Here is a 23,803-nt window from a genome sequence, read left to right as displayed (position 1 = left end):
GCCTGTGTCTGAGGTGATTATAGTGTGGAGCTGCCTGTGTCTGAGGTGATTATAGTGTGGAGCTGCCTGTGTCTGAGGTGATTATAGTGTGGAGCTGCCTGTGTCTGAGGTGATCATAGTGTGGAGCTGCCTGTGTCTGAGATGATTATAGTGTGGAGCTGCCTGTGTCTGAGGTGATCATAGTGTGGAGCTGCCTGTGTCTGAGATGATTATAGTGTGGAGCTGCCTGTGTCTGAGGGGATTATAGTGTGGAGCTGCCTGTGTCTGAGGTGATTATAGTGTGGAGCGGCCTGTGTCTGAGGTGATTATAGTGTGGAGCTGCCTGTGTCTGAGGTGATTTGAATGTGGAGCTGCCTGTGTCTGAGGTGATTTGAATGTGGAGCTGCCTTTGTCTGAGGTGATTATAGTGTGGAGCTGCCTGTGTCTGAGGTGATTATAGTGTGGAGCTGCCTGTGTCTGAGGTGATTATAGTGTGGAGCTGCCTGTGTCTGAGGTGATTTGAATGTGGAGCTGCCTGTCTCTGAGGTGATTATAGTGTGGAGCTGCCTGTGTCTGAGGTGATTATAGTGTGGAGCTGCCTGTGTCTGAGGTGATTTGAATGTGGAGCTGCCTGTGTCTGAGGTGATTATAGTGTGGAGCTGCCTGTGTCTGAGGTGATTATAGTGTGGAGCTGCCTGTGTCTGAGGTGATTATAGTGTGGAGCTGCCTGTGTCTGAGGTGATTATAGTGGGGAGCTGCCTGTGTCTGAGGTGATTATAGTGTGGAACTGCCTGTGTCTGAGGTGATTTGAATGTGGAGCTGCCTGTGTCTGAGGAGTTTGAGCATGGAGCTGGTCACCAGCCCAAGCGCAGGAAGCAGGGACACCACAGAGCTGTGCCTGAGGTAATTGTACAATTGGACAATGAATTGTAAAAACGCAGTAACAGGGAAAAATATATGAAAAGAAAGTAGTTAAGAATAGAAATATATAGCATATATATATATATATATATATATATATATATATGAGAAAATAGGGATGAAAAGGATGACCTTTTATAGAAATTGACAAGGGATCAAATATATATATATATATATATATATATATATATATATATATACTGAGAAAATGAATTAAAACAATAAGGAAATATATATAATGAAAATCATAGAGAGAGAGAGGAAGAGAGAGAGAGAGCGCAAAAATTCTGTACTTATCTTAAACATTAGCAGCAAAGAAAGGTGAGGGGCTTCACCTGAGGGGTCCTTATATTCACCTGGGCTGTACCATTACTGATTAAATACTGTACTGCTTCAACTTTTTTCTTGTTAACTGTTTATTGACTCTTTGTTTGCTGCTATTAATTAAGTAAAAGAATTTAGCATAATGTGAGTATCCTGTCTTGTTATAAAATCAACAGACAACACATTTTGAAGATGTAATATCCACTTCATCAGGCTGACGTTAGCATTCGAAATGCATTGTCCATCGATTATTAAATAAATCTTTACTATTTTTATTATTCAGTGCTTGTCTGAAATCGGTCATTGTTTAAACCCTTTGTGCCATGTCAGCACTGCGCATCATCTTTCTTCTTAGTATTGTCTCCACAACTAATCCTTGGTACACCACTCCAAGTGTAGATCCCTGTCCAGATGCCGACAGTTCCCAGGCTCAACATTTATTGACGTTTAATATGTATAGATATAGAAAATTGAAACAGATAAAAAAAGAATGTTTCATGTCTCTAAACAGATAAAATCAATGATTAATTTTCTTCAATGGTTTTCTTCAAAAACTGGGCTTTGGCGTCACTAGATGCCGCTAAAGCCTTTGACTCCATAGAATGGTCATTCCTCTTGGTGGTTCTCCACCACTTTGGTCCAAAGTTTATTAAATGGATTTCTATTCTATATAGTTCCAGAGGGCCCGAGTTGTAGTTAATGGTGCCTTGTCTCCTTATTTTTCCTTAACTAGAGGCACGCGGCAGGGCTACCCTATGTCTCCCTTACTCTTTGCCTAGCCATAGAGCCTCTTGCTTTACAAATTCGACAGCACCCTTGCTATACTGGGATTTGTGTTGGCTCCAAGGAAGGATAAGGTAGGCCTGTACGCTGATGACATGATTTTGTATATGGAAAATCCAGATCTATCACTGCCAATTGGTATTTCCCTTATTGATAGTTATGGAGCTTGTTCAGGCCTCAGGATAAATTGGAGTAAAACGGTCTTTATGCCTTTTCGTCCTGACATCTGAGGTGGTAATGCTGGGGGGCTGAGAGTGGTGTCTGTCTTTAAATATTTAGGTATCAAGATTTATCGTGCCTTTGAGAACGACCACCAGGCTAATATACTGCCCCTCCTCTTCTTTATTTGAGAGAAATTTCATATATGGGCTACTTTGTCACTCTCTACTGCCTACCGAATCTATCTTGTTAAAATGGGGATCCTTCCCAAATGCCTGTGTATGCTTGAACACGCCTCGACTCCTATACCTGTGGCATTCTTTAAACCACTACATGCACTTTTCCCCAGTTTTATCTGGGGTACTAACAGGTCTAAGCTCCAACTCTAAGTTGCAACGCTCCAGGTTACAAGGACTCTCCCTGATCTCTACTTGTATTACTTAGCAGGCCAACTTAGATATCTCCAACACTGGGTGCACACTAATGCTCTCCCGATTAGTGAACACCTCCTGGCTCACCACCTGACTCTTACACACTCATGGCCGTTTCTGGAGGGAGGAGCGGGCTCCAGTGGCTTGTGGTTACCTCTTCACAAACTGGCGGCTCAAGTTTGGAAGCCAGCTAAGAAACTACTCGCATATTAAGATGTTATGCTACATAGGCAGCTGTGGTCTTACCCTCTGCTACCTCATTTCTCAGCTGCCTTAGACCCGTAGTTTTGGAGGTCACACGGAATACTTACCTCGGGTGACGTACTTGACGAGACGGGGTTTAGATCGTTTCAATACTTCCAAGATGACAAGGGTATGCCTAGACACTCCTTTTCTAAATATCTTCAGCTCCGACACGTGTTCTCAGTTCAGTTTCCTAGCTCCTCCATGCTGTTCTTCCACTACCCTTTGATTGGGGTCTTTAAGTCTCAGGGACCTGGTAGTTTTATTTCTGCTTTGTATACTATGCTGCTGGATGCTAAGATGACGGTGGATCCTTAGATCTTAGATATGTTTATCTGTCCCTTGTCATGGTCTGTCTTTGTCTCATCTGTCTTGTTATGGTTGACATAATTATCATCGGTTTCCACTAATGTGGTTGGTTATATTTTATTTGTATTATGCTATTAGTGACTTTGTGGTGTATTAGTTGTAGCTTGTAATTTGTTTACATGATGTTCCTGACGTGCCGGTTAGGATGCCATATTCTTTGCTCAGTTTTGTATTGTCTTTTATTCTGTTGTTCACTTACATCACAATTAACTCAGTTTAAAAAAAAAAAGAATATCCAAAGTTCCTATTGATCTTCATGGATTGGTGTGGAGCAGTGTATAATTGTATATTCAACTTTCTTTTTGATAGAGCTTAGACAATAAATGTGAGATTCTGTCCTAGTTCTGTTCTGATCAGATAATTTCTTTTAAATCCTGCAGTTCAGAGGCTTCATTTATTTCACTGGAATAAAACGAACCAATTGCACAAATCCCGGACTCAGCAGGTGATACAATGTTACAGCGATCAATAAATACATTTAATCCACAGGGAGTCTCTGGTGAATTCCCCAGTCGATGGAAATAGAGCCGCTGCCCGGCAATGTGTTGACGTATTGTTGTAATAAGCTTCTCCACACGGTGCAGATCGCTTTCAGGTAGGGTAGCTTGTTTTATTTGTGAGTGATAAAAAGTATTTTATTGAACCGTCTTGGGACATGTAAGATGTTAATTATCTGTATTATGGAACAAAAGGGCTTTCTCTGCTGCAGCCTTCAGAAACTTGTCAGGACAGAGATTCCAACAGGACTTTGTACTTGAGCTCTACGGAAATCTGTATCTTCTTTTTGGAACACTGATGACATCACGAGCACAGTGCTCTCTGCTGACATCTCTGTCCATTTTAGCAACCGTGCATAGCAGATGTATGCTAAGGGCAGCATTGTGGCTCAGTGGTTAGCACTGCTGCCTTGCAGTGGTTACAGTTTTCCTCTGTAGTATTCAGCAGTTAATAAGTACAGGAAGGATTAAGATTTTTTAATAAAAGTAATTTACAAATATGTTTAACTTTCTGCCACCAGTTGATTTAAAAGAAAAAAAGGTTTTCACCAGAGTACCCCTTTAAAACTACAATTCCCTGCAGCCTTGTGGAGAATGATCTTCCTTCCACACATTTGCTTCACCCATTAAAGCAGACAAGCTCTTTCAAAACCTGACTAGTGATGTAATGTCTCGGGCCACACTGCAAACTGTCAACAATAATTTAGCATGCTGCTAAAAATGAACACCGGGGCAAAGATCACATAAGAATTGCAAGACCACCATCAAACACAGGTACAGACACTATATTAGGATCTACACTAACTTTACAGCCCCTGCTGCATAGTGAAATAAAAAAAATCCTGCAATACCCCTTTAACATATGGATATTAATAAGCAGATAATTTTCTATGTTCTGTGCGAAAACTAGTGCAAGGTTATCAGGGCCGGCTTTAGGTTTACATTGGTCCTTGGACGACAGAGCATTAGTGGGCCCCTGTACAAGTAACAAGGGCACCAAGGGCGTTCCTAGAGTGTTAAAAGATCAGGCGCAAAAGCATCATGGCACATCCCCACCACCACAAAAAACATATACATATATAGCTATTTCAGTAGACCAGGGGCAAATATTACCGCCATGCTATAATGAAATAATACCTGCATACCACTAGTGAACAAAGTGCCCTATACACGGAAATATATATTACAGATACAACCATTGACTAATTGGATGAGGAAGGGGGATGAGGCGCCCAAAATGCTTCATTGTTTCCTTTATTGTTTTATACTGTGAAACTAAATAAGTCCACCCTGAATTTGAATAATATCCCTGACTTGGAAGTCTTCATTACTGGAATAAAGCCTGGCTATAGATGGGACAGGTTGCCCCTTTCCTGTGACATCCCCTCCCTCCAGGGCAGCTTAGTTTATTAGAATGAATTACACCCTCTATATACTCCAGAATCGTGCACAGTTCTGCTAATTTATTCTTGAAAACAGTCAGTAAGCTTGTATGTAGACTTAGGAGTACACCACAGGTTTCTGATATACCAGCTACTCTGTGTGGGCAAAACATGATGAGAATGAGCCCTTAATGTAGGGAAAATAAAATACAAACTCATTTGTATTATATCCTTGGTTAAAGGATTTACAGAATCCCAGGTTTGCTTGGAGCACATCATTTGTTTAGGATAAAGCATTTGTTACCTGTAAAACAAATGTTTCATTTCTTTGTACTGAAGCGGCTGAGATATTGTTTAACTCAAGCGGTAAAATAATCTGCTCCCAGTACATGATGTCTGCAGGCTTCTCATCGAGAAATAAGAGGCCAAGCCAACTAAATTGGATGATCATTTGTGGATCCTCACAGCTGTCGTTCCATGGAAAGTTTGTGAAAAGCATTCAAACTTTGCCAGAATTTTGTACTATACTTTAAGAAGATCTAAACGCTTAGATAAAAAAATGCAGGTTTCTGAACGCTTGTAAGAGAGACATGTTTGCTGCTTGTTTGGAAGAATGAGAACTTATTTCCATCCTGGGGCTCTTGAGATCTGTATACAAGATGACCTTTTTCATAGACTTTCCATCATAAAAGTTTGTCTAAAGGATTATGCAGCCTATTAGAAGTATATAGACATAATGTTAATACAGCTAAATAAAAAACTTACTCATCTACTTTGCACTTGCCATAAGCAACCCCGCTGTATACATCCATATATCTTTGATGTTTCCACAAGACATTACAGATCATGATGAACTGGTGCATTACCCAGGTGGCAATATCTCCCCACAATAAGTCATTACAGATCATATGAGGCCATGCCCCCTAATGAACTGGTGCAGATCAAGAGGCAATATCTCCCCGTAATAAGTAATCACAGATCATGTGAGGCTATTCCACCTAATGAACTGGCACAAATCAAGGGATGATTACCCAGGTGTCAATACCTCCCCATAATAAGTCATTACAGAGCATGTGAGGCTATGCCCCCTTACTGAACTGGTGCAGATCAAGTGATGATTACCCAGGTGTCAATACCTCCCCATAATAAGTCATTACAGAGCATGTGAGGCTATGGCCCCTTACTGAACTGGTGCAGATCAAGTGATGATTACCTAGGTGTCAATACCTCCCCATAATAAGTCATTACAGAGCATGTGAGGCTATGCCCCCTTACTGAACTGGTGCAGATCAAGTCATGATTACCCAGGTGTCAATACCTCCCCATAATAAGTCATTACAGAGCATGTGAGGCTATGCCCCCTTACTCAACTGGTGCAGATCAAGTCATGATTACCCAGGTGTCAATACCTCCCCATAATAAGTCATTACAGAGCATGTGAGGCTATGCCCCCTTACTGAACTGGTGCAGATCAAGGGATGATTACCCAGGTGTCAATACCTCCCCATAATAAGTCATTACAGAGCATGTGAGGCTATGCCGCCTTACTGAACTGGTGCCGAGCAATGATGCTTCCTTCAAGCAGCGCTAAGCCCCATTAATGAATTATTACAGATCATGTGACTATTTCTCAGTAAGCCATATGTCCCCATAATAAGTCATTATGGATCATGTGACGATTCCTCAGTTGACGCTATTTTCCCATAATAAGTCATTATGGATCATGTGACGATTTCTCAGTTGATTCTATGTTCCTGTAATAAGTCATTGCAGATCATGTGACTATTCCTCAGGTGGTATGTTCCTAAAATAAGTCATTACAGATCATGTGACGATTCCTAAGTTGGCGATATATGTCCCCATAATAGGTCATTATGGATCATGTGACTATTCCTCAGGTGACACTATGTTCCTATAATAAGTCATTGTAGATCATGTGACTATTCCTCAGGTGACGCTATGTTCCTATAATAAATCATTAGATCATGTGACTATTCCTAAGTTGGCAATATGTCCCAATAATAGGTCACTATGGATCATGTGACTATTCCTCAGGTGGCGCTATGTCCCCATAATAAGTCATTGCAGATCATGTGACTATTCCTCAGGTGGCACTATGTCCCCATAATAAGTCATTGCAGATCATGTGACTATTCCTCAGGTGTCTCTATGTTCCTATAATAAGTCAGTGCAGATCATGTGACTATTCCTCAGGTAACTCTATGTCCCCATAATAAGTCAGTGCAGATCATGTGACTATTCCTCAGGTGACGCTATGTTCCTATAATAAGTCAGTGCAGATCATGTGACTATTCCTCAGGTAACTCTATGTCCCCATAATAAGTCAGTGCAGATCATGTGACTATTCCTCAGGTGACGCTATGTTCCTATAATAAGTCAGTGCAGATCATGTGACTATTCCTCAGGTAACTCTATGTCCCCATAATAAGTCAGTGCAGATCATGTGACTATTCCTCAGGTGACGCTATGTTCCTATAATAAGTCATTGCAGATCATGTGACTATTCCTCAGGTGGCACTATGTCCCCATAATAAGTCAGTGCAGATCATGTGACTATTCCTCAGGTGACGCTATGTTCCTATAATAAGTCATTGCAGATCATGTGACTATTCCTCAGGTGTCACTAGGTCCCCATAATAAGTCATTGCAGATCATGTGACTATTCCTCAGGTAACTCTATGTTCCTGCAATAAGTCATTGCAGATCATGTGACTATTCCTCAGGTGGCACTATGTTCCTATAATAAGTCATTGCAGATCATGTGACTATTCCTCAGGTGGCACTATGTTCCTATAATAAGTCATTGCAGATCATGTGACTATTCCTCAAGTGACGCTATGTCCCCATAAGTCATTACAGATCATGTGACTATTCCTCAGGTGACACTATGTCCCCATAATAAGTCATTGCAGATCATGTGACTATTCCTCAGGTGACGCTATGTCCCCATAATAAGTCATTGCAGATCATGTGACTATTCCTCAGGTGACGCTATGTCCCCATAATAAGTCATTGCAGATCATGTGACTATTCCTCAGGTGACGCTATGTTCCTATAATAAGTCATTACAGATCATGTGACTATTCCTCAGGTAACTCTATGTCCCCATAATAAGTCATTGCAGATCATGTGACTATTCCTCAGGTGATGCTATGTTCCTATAATAAGTCATTGCAGATCATGTGACTATTCCTCAGGTGACTCTATGTCCCCATAATAAGTCATTACAGATCATGTGACGATTCCTCAGGTGGCACTAGGTCCCCATAATAAGTCATTACAGATCATGTGACGATTCCTCAGGTGGCACTAGGTCCCCATAATAAGTCATTACAGATCATGTGACGATTCCTCAGGTGGCACTAGGTCCCCATAATAAGTCATTACAGATCATGTGACGATTCCATGTATTACAGAAGTAAAGTCCTTAAGATGCATTCTTGGCTTAAATATCCTCTCTTAGGGGAAAGAAAGTTCCCCCTGTGACTATAAATCTCAATAAATATCAACTATGACAATACTTGTTGTAAATTAGAATGAATATAGAGACGTCCTTTTCCTGCACTCACCGCTGCTGGCTGTTCTTTTCCTGAGCTACACTGGATATAAGGTGGAGACCCTGCCGGTGAGTCGGAGCCCAGGTGCTGCGGGTGGAGATTGAAGCCTTTGATTTTGGGAGTGTTGGGTAGCGCTGGTGCAGATTTTTGGTTGGAGCTTGCCCAGCTGTTTTACTTAGCTGAGTCTCACTCAGAAGTTTTGTACCACAAATTTGTAAACATTCTGTGACATCCAAAATGAAAAGTGAAAAGTTCCAACAAGTGGTGACAATTTAGTGATCTCAGAGGGTCCAGCAGGTGTTCAGTGCTGTGTAACACTCCGGAAAACATGTTCTTTGAGCGGACCCAGATGTGGATCATTGCCTTGCTTTGGAATAACATTGGTCTTTCAGTTCTCCTTTTTAATATCATTGCGTAGTACAAATATTTCATTCTTGGCTCTAGTTTTTTGTTTTATTAAATAAATATTTTGGATGTAAAATGTTACAGATTTTTTTCTTTTCTTCATGTTGAAAATTATGTAAATCTATGTTACTTGTGTTCCCAGTATTCAAGCAAAGCATTTGGAAATGTAAAAAAAATCTATACATGTTCTCAAAATGGTCCAGTTATAATTGGCTGGTTGTAATAAGGAGATCTGATTTAGTTGGCTGAGCCCAAAAAGGTTATGACCTGTCCTGTTCGGTAACGTTAATATTGTTTTACCCCTGTTATAGTGTCAGGCACCGCACTGGATGTTGCACAGTCTAAGAGGTGTGTCTGTAGTCGTCTTTTAAAAGCCTCCATAAGATAGTGATATCTGTAAACCGCAAACCACTTATCGTAAAGCCCTAACGGACCCTGATAGAAGAATAATGTAAAGGTTCTTGTGTATACCTTGTGCTTACCTGTTGTTATGTGGCAGACATGAGTTTTCAGCTATTTCACTTTCATCACATAAATGATTTCAAAATACTGCCTACATTTCCCATTTTGGAGAGAGAGGGGGTGGAGCCTGGTGATCTAATTACTTGGCCACCCTCCAGAAGCTAGCCATGAGTGGGTTGTGGTCAGTTCACATCATGTGCTCTTTTGATGTATTTTCTTGTTTAGAGTGTGCTTTTCAGAGGATTCTTGCCATGAGGGAAAACGTGATTTCACCTATAATCACTACTGAGGAGTTTCATAAAGATATAGATATAGCAATAGTATACAGATAGAGCTGGAGGGGAGGTGTATAACTACTATATATCATGATCTATAGATATAGCAGCAGTACAAAGATAAAGCTGGAGGGGAATTGTATAACTCCTATATATCCTGATGCCATAGAGATAGCAGCAGTATACAGATAGAGCTGGAGGGGTATAAATACTTTACATACTGTTCCCTGTGCGATGCTCCTGGATGCCCTAGAGATCAGCATTCTATTACTTTGTATATCATTGCCTCTGTGACTGTGTTGAAGGTAAAATATTTCAGCATCTGGGACCTCACTTTTAATTTTGTCCAAGGCCACACCATTGTCTAATTCCAGCCCTATTGGTATTGATACTGAGACAAATTCTCTGATCTTTAGTAAAACACAATGAAAATCCACATATTGGAGTGATACATGTTTTCACAAGAAACTGTAGACAAGATTCATTTGAAAGACATTCTGATGTGAATCCCTTGCGGTCATCCGTGATACTGGGGCCGTTTTTGCAGATATATTTCTGACAGATACATTGTAAGCATCTGCTTTTGGTATGTCAGCAGATGGAAAATGGATCTAGTCATGTGACATAATGTTTCCATCAGTGTAATATGTGCCGAAGAGATGCTGGATACAACTGTCTGCTCCGTACACACAGCTGTATACTTAGAGCCATTATATATACAGTAGGATTCTGCCGGGGGGAGGTAGCCAGGAGGCCTTCCCTTTGAGGAGCCTTATGTTGCAGACTCTGGGAATAATTCCTCCACTTCATGTCTTTTTTTTTTAACTAGTTGGAAACAATGTTCTAGATTGTGAGGGTTTCATGGATCACTCAGATTTATACATTCTTTCTCAGTTTTGTAAGAGAAATCTAAAAAAGATAAAGAATAGAAAATCCATTAAGCAGAGATATTTCCTCCGTCCTCCAAGAGAACAGAATCAGACGCATCGCTCTTCTCTTCTCCCATAATAAAAACCATGTTTCCTATATGTTTTTAGAAGGACTGTGAAATGATAAAGATATTAAGTGCTGATTACTCATGAGGCAAACATCCCTTCACATCAAAGAAGAGCCGGCCCTTGGATTTATTACTGACTCTTTCAAGTTAAATGAGAAAAGTTATACAGAATGAAATGGAAAACTCTTCTATAGAACACTGCTGATCCACTGAACGTAGCTCAAGACCAAGAGGACATTGGTGAAAGTGCTGTTCTTTATCTACCCTTGGGACTAAGTCACATACCTCAGTGCGGGACTATTGTGAAGTTGGTGCCTGTTGAGCCATATCAGTGCCCAGTTGATTGTGACACCATAAAATTCTTTGTAAAAAGGGACAAAATTGGTAAAAGTAGATGCTGCTGTTAGGATTCGGCTAGCTGGATGTGGATCCTCTGTGTCAGTGAGGGATTGGCGTGGACCGTGTCGGTGGACCGGTTCTAGGTTGCTACTGGTTTTCACCAGAGCCCGCCGCAAAGCGGGATGGTCTTGCTGCGGCGGTAGCAACCAGGTCGTATCCACCGGCAACGGCTCAACCTCGCTGACTGCTGAGAAGGCGTGGGACAGAAGGACTAGGCAGAGGCAAGGTCAGACGTAGCAGAAGGTCGGGGCAGGCGGCAAGGTTCGTAGTCAATAGCAATAGCAGAAGGTCTGGAAACACAGGCTTTGGACAACACTAAATGCTTTCACTGGCACAAGGCAACAAGATCCGGCAAGGAAGGAAAGGGGAAGTGAGGTTAAATAGACAGGGAGCAGGTGGAAACTAATTAGACTGATTGGGCCAGGCACCAATCACTGGTGCACTGGCCCTTTAAATCTTAGAGAGCGGAGCCGCGCGCGCCAGAACATGACAGCCGGGGACCGGGACGGGTAAGTGGCTTGGGATGCGATTCGTGAGCGGGCGCGTCCCGCTATGCAAATCGCATCCCCATCGTGAATGTCAGTGCAGCGCTCCCAGTCAGCGGGTCTGACCGGGGCGCTGCAGAGAGGAGAACGCCGCGAGCGCTCCGGGGAGGAGCAGGGACCCGGAGCGCTCGGCGTAACAGCTGCTCATGGTGATTTACATCAGATTTTCTGCTGCAAGTTTTCAAACCATTAATTATTTGTTGGTTGCTGGAAGAAATGTTGTATATGAATGGCCCAGGGATCCCGGACGCTCAGATCTGAGCTGACTTTGTCTATGCTAACCTTTGGGTTACATTGTTTTAGTTTCATTTCCAGACAATAGGTGATGTGCCCAATAATGTGCCCAATTTATGTCTCAAATTGTGCCAAAAACTGTCATACATGCCGTAAGCCAAAATTTTAAGATAATTAAGACACTAGTAATACCTTACTTAACAGTTTTATGGAGAAAGAAAAAGAAAGACCAGGATGCCTTCCTTGTGAGGACCGCTATGAAATACTGTGGCAGTAGTATAAAGCTGGGCTCCTTACTCATAAGTGTTACGCTTAGAGCACAACACCTACAGTTGTGTGTGGACAATGAAGATAGGTGAGCCGCCCCAGGGTGATTCCGGATGAACGGCAGTCAGTCCTGTATATGCAATGGAGGGATGAAAAATGGAAAAGGGTTCCCTGGATAATGGCGCTTCTCCCAAGATGTATAAGTGGTACATTTTATTGGTAAGGCAACACTTTTTGATCCTGGACCAGGATCTTCATCAGGCCTGATGAAGAGCCTGTTCCAGGATCGAAATGCGTTGCCTTACCAATAAAATGTACCACTTATACATCTTGGGAGAAGCGCCATTATCCAGGGAACCAATTGCCATTTTTTCATCCCACCATTACTTAACAGTTTTGAAAGTATTTACAAAAAGGGTGTGGCTAGGTAGAGTCCTAAAATTCACCACATTTATTGATGGTGTGCTCCTTTATTCTGTTGCAAAATATGGGTAGGAATTAGGCCTGTGTCATATGGAAGAGAAAATGTCTAACATATCTAGCGCAATGAATACGATTTTCTCATATGGTGAGCGCCACAAGTTGTTTCAGGTTCTGCCTCGCTCGTGTAGTTTTATGCTGCTGAAATAAATTAAATTAAATAAGTCCATCTCAGTTTTTGTCTGTATATTTATTAAAAAGACTTATAGGAAAAATGTTTCCCTTCTGGATCCGGTCTGGATAAAGATGCCTCCCAGGATTGCTTTAAAAGTTAAAAACATTAAAGTTAAAGGGGTAATTCCATCTTGGAATGTTATGGCATTGCTATGATCAGTGGGGGTCCGACCTCTCAATGGGACAAAGAGTGATTTGGCATTCCTCCTCCTCAGCAGCACTATTGGCCCTCTGCTGTGCAGGGAACATCAGCATCACTACAGTCAGGTCACTGAGGATGTGTCCTATTTCCCTGCACAGTGGGTGGCCGCCAGGACCTAACTGTGCTGGGAAGAGTAGTGAAGGGGCCCCAATATTGCAGTCTTACATGCATTGGGGTTTACATGCAGTGGACGTGTGCTGATCACTGTTTGCAAGTTTATGGGGGTTATTGGCCATGTGGTATTCACAGGTGAAACATGGTAAAATGTATTTTACATCTATAAAATTGTGCATCAAAGGAACACAAGCCCTAACTATGACAATAAGTGATATAATGCATGCAGTTGTACCACATTGTAATTATTCACACAAGAACAAGGGGGCAAATCTGAGGTATTGGGGGAATCGTTTATCGATGACTCGTTCTACCTTCTTGTTTATGCCTTAAAAATTGGGTCAAGGGCTACACAGCGACTTTGGTTGTGCAGCCGATAACCGTAGTTTCAATCTGCCTGAAACCAAAACTGTCTGTTTTCACCCACAGCAGCCAATCACAGGTAATCTTTCATATTTTAACAAGCTCCAGTACATAAAAGCTGAGCTGTGATTTTCTGGTAAAACCAGACATTTTGGGTTTTAGGCAGATCAGGGCTAATAAGTAAATATTATTTTACAGAAAGCGTAGTAGATACTTGGGACAAACTTTCGGTAGATGTGGTTGAAAATGAAATAGTAAGTGAATGTAAATCTGCTTATCATAAACATACAGTGAGACCTCTTCAGATGACCACCCCTTTGAGAAGACCACCCCTATTGCAGACTGGATTTTGTATAATGGATTTTCAGTCCATCATACAAGACCCCTTTTTAAATCCACCATACATTTTGTATAGGGGCCGTTTTTTATTTGCAGGTTTTCTTAAAAACGGTTTACTATCCATTCTATTATTAAAAGTAACTAATATACGGATAGGAATTTGAAAATGAAAGACAGCAACAGGTCCCAGCCACCCCGCAGGTAGACCTCCAGACGGCCAGTCCGGTATACAAAGCATGCTTGACAAAGGCCGGATTGTGGCCGAAACGTTGCACTTTGGGTAACAATAAAAGACTGCAGCTTTTGCATTCTATTGGATATTCTAAATGCTGTGATCTATCTACTCTTCTGGGACTGTTAATATACGGATATACTATATGAACTAGGGATCAACCGATATCGATTTTTTTTAGGGCCGATACCGATAATCTGTGACCTTTCTGGCCGATAGCCGATAACTTATACCGATATTCCGGTATAAGTTATCAGCTATTTTCCCCCACCACCCCCACCCGACCCCGCAGAAGCCGCTGCAGATCAATGGCACTTTAAATCAATGAACTGCAGCGGCTTTTTCGGGGCCAGAGACTGCCACTGCCACCCGCTTCTCTCCCCCTGGCTGTCCTGGGGTCCTCCCTAGTCCAACCACCACCGCAGCCGCCGCCCCATTGCCTCCCCCATCCCCGGTTTTATAATTAGGGGGTCCGCGCTACTACTGGCTCTGGCGGCATCCTGAGCTGTCACTGTGCGCACTGACGGTGACGTCGCGTAGAGGACATCGCTTGTCATTGTGCTGCGCAGGACGTCGCAGGAGCCAGAAGTAGTGTGGGCCCCCGGAACAAGTAATTATAAAACCGGGGATGGGGGAGGCAATGGGGCTGCAGTGGCGGTCTCTGGCCGGGGAGGTGGGGCGGTGCATTATCGGCATATCGGTAAGGTAATTGCCGATACCGATAATGTCCAAAATCGTGAATATCGGCCAATAATATCGGCCAAACCAAAAATCGGTCGATCCCTACTATGAAGCAGGCGCTTTCCTCCTGCTGACAATCTGTGTTTCTATAATCTGTGTTCTTTGATCGTCTCTTATCATTCTTGGCTCTTGACCAAGTTCTTTCTTCTTACCTTAGAATCCCTCAGACACATCAGGCTCCGTCCATCCTGCGCTCTTACACTTGTAGTATTTTATATTCCAGCCATGGTTCAGGCTTTATAGAATTATCTTTAGCTTTTAGCATAAAATGTTTATTATTATTTTATTCCCAATTTTCTGGTCATTTACTCCTATCATCTCCTACAGCAGTGGTCTTCAACCTGCGGACTTATACTCGAGTGAACTCTCCGCCTGTCAATCCCTTCTGTGGTCTTCAACCTGCGGACCTCCAGATGTTGCAAAACTACAACTCCCAGCATGCCCGGACAGCCGTCGGCTGTCCGGCCATGCTGGGAGTCGTAGTTTTGAAACATCTGGAGGTCCGCAGGTTGAAGACCACTGCGGCCTTCGCCATCACCCCCTTTAGTTTTTTACTCACCTCCCCTCGGTGGTAAGGAAGGGTGAGCTGGTCCGGGCCATCTATGCTGCAGGGACCGTCCGGTGGGGAAGGTTAGTCATTCCGGGCTGTCCATTTTCACCGGGAGGCCCTCTTCTCCCTTCCGGGCCGGCCCCGGACTAGTGATGTTGCCTTGACGATGACGCACAGGGACGTCCGTGCGCAGCAGACGTACCTGCGCATGAACGTCCCTAATCCAGGGCCGGCCCGAAGCGGAGAAGAGGGCCTCCCGGTGAAAATGGACAGCCCGGAACGACTAACCTTCCCCACCGGACGGTCCCTGCAGCATAGATGGCCCGGACCAGCTCACCCTTCCTTACCACCGAGGGGAGGTGAGTAGAAAACTAAAGGGGGTGATGGCGAAGGCCGCAGTGGTCTTCAACCTGCGGACCTCCAGATGTTTCAAAACTACAGCTGATGGCTGTCCGGGCATGCTGGGAGTTGTAGTTTTGCAACATCTGGAGGTCCGCAGGTTGAAGACCACTGTCCTACAGTATTGAGGAGCAAAAGGTTGCAATGGGTTGGTGCAATCTTGACTATCAGATAGTAAAGTCATTCTGGCCGTGCAGATTGGAATATTTCACCTCTCCAGAATAACAATCGCACTTCCCTGGAGGAGACATTTGAGACTGCAGGTTCAGTGCAACGTAACCTCCTCCATAACTGTAATGTTTTCATTACTCACATCCTCTTAACAAAAGATGGTCCAGAAAGTAAAACTTTTCATCATATAAGAAGTGAAATTTACATTAGTCTTAAATGAATTGCTGCTCCTTGGCCAAGACTAACAAGGCGAACCATTACCATAACTCAGTCCTTCTCGTGCTGCTCAGTATTGTAATATTGGGATTTCATATAAGATGCCAGGATTCATGTAGAGGTTTACGAATGGCTTTAAATACAGTAGAATTCTATACATTATGTACATTCACTCTTGTGAGAACAGTCAAGTTCAAACCCATCAAGGAAGATCAGGAGATTGTGGGCAATGTTTATGGTGGCCTGTATACTATGAATGGACTTTATGGGGCCTGTCAGGCATACAGTGGGCTAAGTCACCCAGGGGTCCCCATTGTAGAAATAATAGCAATACTACTGCACAGGATACTTTTTTATTTTTTTGGTAAATGTGCACCTTTCTATTGAATAGTTTTGTCTACTAGTTATATATTCCAGCAGACGGACGTCAAAAGGACACTTTGTCCTCAGTCGGGTGTATGGTGCCCTGTAGTTATCTTAAGTAGACATAACAAACAGGATGAGAATAGAGCCTCTGGATCCCTTAAAACAAATAAATATTAGGCTCCATGGATACCTGGGAAAGCTCCAGTGTTGAAAGGTGTACGTGCTATAGAGAGAGACCATGCAGCTGATTTTGGGCCCAGTCCTGGTTGACCCCATTCCTTTAGCTGCTGGTAGGAAACTGTCCATAACTCCTCGATGTCAGCAGAAAAAGGCATTTGGGGGGGACCTAAGGATCATAGAAATTGAGGGGAATATCCACTAGACCTTTGCATCCCACGGCTGCAATCAGAGGCCAGGATAGGAGGGGCCCACTGCAATGCTTGGGGCCCTATTTCTTCTGTGACATCACTGTATATTTATGGACGTTATCATTGGTGCTTCCTGAGGTAGGAATGCAGGGATCTCCTTCCTCCCATCTTCCTAAACTACTCTTACGTTACATTAAAAAACATGTATTGGGTGGCTGTAAGTAGTACCACTGCTTGACCACCATATAACAATATTACTACAAAAGCTTTGTAACAGCTGGAAGTCCACCGTTTGGAAACCTCTGGTCTACAAGATGGAGCTTCACTGTTACAATGGGTAAGTGTCACTGACCCTTACTGGTATTTGCCACCTGCAGCCATGACAAACACAATCTCTGTCCTCCAGTTTCCCACTGAAAGGGATTGTGATTGTCTCTAGAAAATCCCTCCACAAACAACCATCCACAGGAATTGTTTATCATTTCAAGGGTGTGAAAGAAAAAAAAAAACATCCCCCCAGCAGCTGACCGCGTTTGAGCACAAATGTGGGTCCCCTAAAACCTTTATTCTTAGAAATCTACAACTCACTTCTGAGGCGCCCATGTGGATTAGACATATTAAAACATTCATCCCTCTGAAACAAGCTCCATCCACCTTGTGTTGCAAACTTTCAGCCCATCTAGTCATCCCAATATTCTGAATACTATCAATAGTCCCTGGTTCTATCTCATATGAGGGATATCCTTATACCTATCCCTATCTTATATAAAGGATAGCCTTATACCTATCCCTATCTTATATGAAGAATAGCCTTATGCCTATCCCTATCTTATATGAAGAATAGCCTTATGCCTATCCCTATCTTATATGAAGGATAGCCTTATGCCTATCCCTATCTTATATCAAGGATATCCTTATGCCTATCCCTATCTTATATGAAGGATAGCCTTATGCCTATCCCTATCTTGTTTGAAGGATAGCCTTATACCTATCCCTATCTTATATGAAGGATAGCCTTATGCCTATCCCTATCTTATATGAAGGATAGCCTTATGCCTATCCCTATCTTGTTTGAAGGATAGCCTTATACCTATCCCTATCTTATATGAAGGATAGCCTTATGCCTATCCCTATCTTATATGAAGAATAGCCTTATGCCTATCCCTATCTTATATGAAGAATAGCCTTATGCCTATCCCTATCTTATATGAAGGATAGCCTTATGCCTATCCCTATCTTATATCAAGGATATCCTTATGCCTATCCCTATCTTATATGAAGGATAGCCTTATGCCTATCCCTATCTTGTTTGAAGGATAGCCCTATACCTATCCCTATCTTATATGAAGGATAGCTTTATGCCTATCTCTATCTTATATCAAGGATATCCTTATACCTATCCCTATCTTATATGAAGGATGGCCTTATACCTATCTCTATCTTATATGAAGAATAGCCTTATGCCTATCCCTATCTTATATCAAGGATATCCTTATGCCTATCCCTATCTTATATCAAGGATAGCCTTATGCCTATCCCTATCTTGTTTGAAGGATAGCCTTATACCTATCTCTATCTTATATGAAGGATAGCCTTATGCCTATCCCTATCTTATATGAAGGATAGCCTTATACCTATCTCTATCTTATATGAAGGATAGCCTTATGCCTATCACTATCTTATGTGAAGGATAGCCTTATGCCTATCCCTATCTTATATGAAGGATAGCCTTATACCTATCTCTATCTTATATGAAGGATAGCCTTATGCCTATCCCTATCTTATATGAAGGATAGCCTTATACCTATCTCTATCTTATATGAAGGATAGCCTTATGCCTATCACTATCTTATGTGAAGGATAGCCTTATGCCTATCCCTATCTTATATAAAGGATAGCCTTATACCTATCTCTATCTTATATGAAGGATAGCCTTATACCTATCTCTATCTTATATGAAAGATAGCCTTATGCCTATCCCTATCTTATATGAAGGATAGCCTAATGTCTATTCCTATCTTATATAAAGAATAGGCTTATGCCTTTCCCTATCTTATATGAAGGATAGCCTAATGTCTATTCCTATCTTATATAAAGAATAGGCTTATGCCTATCCCTATCTTATATAAAGAATAGCCTTATACCTATCTCTATCTTATATGAAGGATAGCCTTATGCTTATCTCTATCTTATATGAAGGATAGCCGTATCCTTATCCCATGCATGTTTAAACTCCTTCACTGTATTTGCAGCGACCACTTCTGCAGGAAGGCTATCCCCTGCATCCACTACTCTCTCAGTAAAGTAATACTTCCTGATATTACTGCAGACATCTCCCCCTCTATATAACACTATGTCCTCTATATAACACTATATCCTTTATATCAGGGGTTCTCAACCTTACTTAGCAGTTCTCCAGGGGGTACTTGAAAAAAATCACTAATGGCAGACACATCCACTGGTTACTGGTCTGAACCACTTTTAAAGAAATGGTTGACTGACATCACTCCACCAAGGAGCAGAGCAGGAGGACAACAAAGGGGAAGCGCTGGCACTCGGCTGCTGTGGGCAGTAACTACCATCAGCTTTGTTCTGGACAGTTCCTAAATGGACAGAGGTGTCAGCAGAGAGCACTGTGCTCGTGATGTCATCAGACAGTTCTGTGTTTCAAAAAGAAAAGAATTTCCGCTGTAGTATTCAGATGCTAATAAGTACAGGAAGGATTGAGATTTTTTTTTATAGAAGTCCTTTTCAAATCTGTTTAACTTTCTGGCACCAGTTGATTTAAAAAAAAAAAAAAAAGTTTTTCACCGGAGTACCCCTTTAATTTTATGTATGTTTTATAATATTGTATAATACAATTGATTGGTTCATTGTTTCACTGGTCCTGCGGGGCCATAAATATCTACTCTGCTTGGTGAGCAAGCTGAAACGTCGCATCACATTATATGAATAAAGACACCCACGTTTTTCACTTTATTGGAGCTGCCGCTGTCTATTTGTTTGCTAGATAAATAGAGAGATGAGATCTACAATTAGATACATATGTGATCATTAGAGGTAGATAGATCAGAGACATATAGATGACATCACAAACATTGTTGTCTTGTTCTCCCAATCCACATTTTCTTTTATGGATATTTGATGACTTTATGGCAGCTTTCTAGCATTCTCCACATTGTGTGCTGTGAGTAATGTGAGTTCTATGACAGATATTCCTGTCTGTGTTTGGTGTGTGGGCGCAGGACTCCCGGTTTATGGTTCTCGGGTTGCTACGTCTCTGGGAAGTTGTGTATCCTAGGAATTCTATTTGCATCCTAACAAACAATGGATCATGTGGCCGGGATCCTGTGCACATCTGTGAGTTTAATGCTGAAATAGCAGAAATAAATGTGGCAGATGACTGACAGCTGGGGACGCTGCAGGGATATATATTAGTCCATTAGGCCTGGAATACATTAACATACTTACTTTCAAGGTAACCATAAAGCTTGAGCAAAGAGTATGGCATCCTGCATAGTCATGAGGAGCGGGATTTACAGTACAGACACATGATGTGAAACAGAAGCTCCGGTCTGTGATGTTTTATTTTGTCATGTTCTCTCATGTACTAGCAGGTAACTTATAACCAAGATCCAGTCTTGCTACTTGATATTCTTGATATATTCTGCAATTCAGAATGAGTTTATTTACACCTTGCAGTGTCTTTTTCCCAGCACAGGTATAAACACTGGTTAAACCAGGTACACACTATAGCAGTGATCTCCTAACTGTGGAGATCATGTAGGCAGTTGTTTTTTTAACATTTGGAGGTCCAGAATTTGGAGACCACTGCACTATGGCTTCCAGGCAGTCACACAGGCCAAAATGGATTACTTTCTGCTGACTCTTGGCTCATATTTGTAACCTGAATAAATACACCCTATATACCCATGAGCACATTCCCCTACTGCTAATTCCTCTCTATATACTTCCATGGGCACTTTCCTCTACTACTGATACCTCTCCTTATACACCAATGAGCACATTTCCCTACTGCTAATACCTCTCCCTATACACCCATGAGCTCATTCCCCTACTGCTAATACCTCTCCCTATACACCCATGAGCACTTTCCCTTACTGCTTATACCTTTCCCTATACACCCAAAAGCCTTTCCCTATACTGCTTATACCTTCCCCTATAAACCCATGAGCACCTCCCTCTACTCTTAATACCTCTCCCTATACACCCATGAGCACTTCTCTCTACTGTTAATAATTCTCCCTATACATCCATGAGCACTTCTCTCTACTGTCAATACTTCTCCCTATACACCGATGAGCACCTCCCTCTACTGTTGATACCTCTACCTATACACCGATGAGCACTTCTCTCTACTGCTCATATCTTTTCCTATACACCCATCAGCACTTCCTTTAACTGCTAACACCTCTCACTATACACCCATGAGCATTTCCTTATACTGCTTATACCTCTCCCTATACACCCTGGCGATAAAACCTTTCCCTATACACCCAATTAATATGACATTGTTTGGTGCATTTGTTAGTAATATGTTTAAAGTTGTCTATGCAACAAGACAAATAGTCTCAGGTAAAGTTGCTTATTCAGAATGACAACATTCACTGTCCGCCTATGGCCTAGTATCCTAATACACTGATGCAAATGAAACATGAAAAGTATAAAACAACAAAAAAGGAAAAGGCTTGTAACAATGAGGCGCACACCTAGGTGTGCGCCTCATTGTTACAAGCCTTTTCCCTTTTGGTTGTTTGATACAGTATGTTGCAGTATAGGTCAGCACCATAGGTCAGCACCCGCTTTTTCATTTACTTAAGGCTGAGCCCATATTCTCTGTCTACGGAAGAGGCAAAAGTAGATGAATGTGCTTGACGCCTTAGGTACAGTGCTGCATATCTTAATATTCATTACCTATATTCCTTTAGAAATCTGCTGAATATTCCAACTTGTTTGTTTTTCCCATTTGTGGCCATAATTCAGGAGACCATTCAGTTGTCGTTGAGGAATTTTATGTCTTACAGTCTACTTAATTGGAAACAAATGTACATGAAACCAAGGTGACTCATCCAGGACAATGTGAATAAGGTCCTGAGTCAAGTTTTTAATGCAGAGCAGAGTTTTAACTATGAGGTCATCATTGTACAAATATAACTCTGTTCCATTATGACAGTCGGGATGTAAAGGGGTTCCCCATTACTAGGACCTTAGGGTGAGAGTGGATGAAGGAAATGTAGCACTGGTTTAGTGAACGGGCCAGCTGCAGTTTCCAGTATGGCTGAATGGTCAGAAGTGCAGACATATGCCACACTGTGCCACAGGTGGCATCACATACAAACAGGCAGAGCCGGTAAAAAGATTTTTGTCTACAGGTGAACTGCATTTTAGTGAATGACGGGGATTTAGATTTTTGAAGCACCCCCTGTTCAGCTGTTTTGGCCCTCTAAGGCAGCTGCCTTATGGTAGGGCCAGCCTTTCAAACAGGCTCCCTCACCCTTGACAACTCAGTTTAACCCCTTAAGGACCAATACAAATAAACCTGTACGCCCCTGAAAGACCAGGCCTGTTTTTTCAAATCGGGGATGTCTGTCTTTAATAGAGAATAACTCTGGTAACGTTTTGCCAATCACGATAATTCTGACATTGTTTTTTTGTCACAAGTTGTCCTTCATGTACATAGTAAAAGTTGCCGATATCATTTGTAGTTTTTTTTTATAATGCAAAAAATCATGAAATTTTTACAAAAAATTAAGATTTTTTGCTATTTTAACACTAATAGGGTGCATATATTTATACATACTGACCAAATAGTTTATGAAACTTATACTTTCAGATGTCTACTTTATTTTGACGTCATTTTTTTTGTTTTTAATTAACATTTTAAATTAGTTAGAAGCCGAACAATTTAACTTGAAATTTTGAAAATCTTTTTTTGTGTGCTATGCAAGGTTTGCAGAAATTAAAAGGTAGTAGAACATAGGAACACCCCCCCAAATGACCCCATTTTAAAAACTAGACCCCTTAAGGTATTCGCTAGGGGGTACAGTGAGTATTTTAACACCATAGTTTTTTGGCAGGAATTATTACAAAGTCAGTGTTAAAAATTCAAAATTTGCAATTTTTCACAAATGCATCATTTGGGGGGGCATATTTTTTGTACATCACTTCTGATATTGAAAGAAATGCACCCTATATTTTATTTAGCTGCTTGTCCCATGTTCGGAAATACCCCCGCTTTGGCCATATATGGTTCCTTGGCCGCGTGGTAGGACTCAGAAGAAGAGGAGCGCCATTTGGCTTTCAGGGCAGAACAGTACCCCCACAAGTGACCCCCATTTATATACCGCACCCCTACAAGTTATTGGCTGCACCAGGGACCTCTCTGATTAGTCCTTGGTCGGCTGGCAGTATAACGCGTCTGTCTGTGACAGTTAAGGCTCCTGATGGATATATCCGCCATGTTGTGGGAATAAGCACCCGCTCATGGCGAATATATCCATCACTGCTGCGGCTGGGTAGCTCAGTGTGTCCGCTCATGACTGCTGGCGGGAAATCCGCCGCTATGAGTGGACACACAAAGCTACCCAGCCGCAGCAGCGAGCTCATTACCGTGACTGCTGCATAATGTGTAGGATCACATGGTGGACATCTGCAGCATATTACATGCGATCCTACACATTATGCATTTTTTTTAATTAGATTAATTTAATAAATGTATTTTTAATATATATATATATATATATATATATATACATTTTTTTTTTTTTACACTTTTATTACATTTTTATTTATTTTTACACTTTTATTTTATTTATTT

The 23,803-nt window shown here is 41.8% G+C and overlaps 1 protein-coding gene and 1 long non-coding RNA gene across 15 annotated transcripts in view; one reads left to right on the top strand and one right to left on the bottom strand.

The window, feature by feature from the left end:
* The window catches only part of COL5A1 (collagen type V alpha 1 chain), a 387,668-nt gene that overhangs the window by 84,765 nt on the left and 279,100 nt on the right, over positions 1-23,803 (top strand). The window contains exon 5 of one of the 14 annotated variants that reach the window (XM_056537912.1): positions 3,699-3,804. The exons of 12 other annotated variants lie outside the window; for them this stretch is intronic. The gene's annotated coding sequence lies outside the window, so the exon portion shown is untranslated. Of the gene's footprint in view, positions 1-3,698; positions 3,805-23,803 lie in introns of those variants that run through there. One more of the 14 variants, XM_056537905.1, reaches the window with a different exon arrangement.
* On the bottom strand, positions 19,807-22,051 carry LOC130290370 (uncharacterized). Its single transcript, XR_008847587.1, has 3 exons — positions 21,901-22,051; positions 20,437-20,632; positions 19,807-19,971 (listed from the first exon to the last, which is right to left on the bottom strand). It is a non-coding gene; the product is annotated as an uncharacterized LOC130290370 (long non-coding RNA).

This window comes from Hyla sarda, chromosome 9 (genome assembly GCF_029499605.1).
Source record: "Hyla sarda isolate aHylSar1 chromosome 9, aHylSar1.hap1, whole genome shotgun sequence".
Lineage (NCBI taxonomy): Eukaryota > Metazoa > Chordata > Amphibia > Anura > Hylidae > Hyla > Hyla sarda.
Note: the sequence above shows the minus strand (reverse complement) of the source record. Positions and strands in the feature narration are given on the sequence as shown.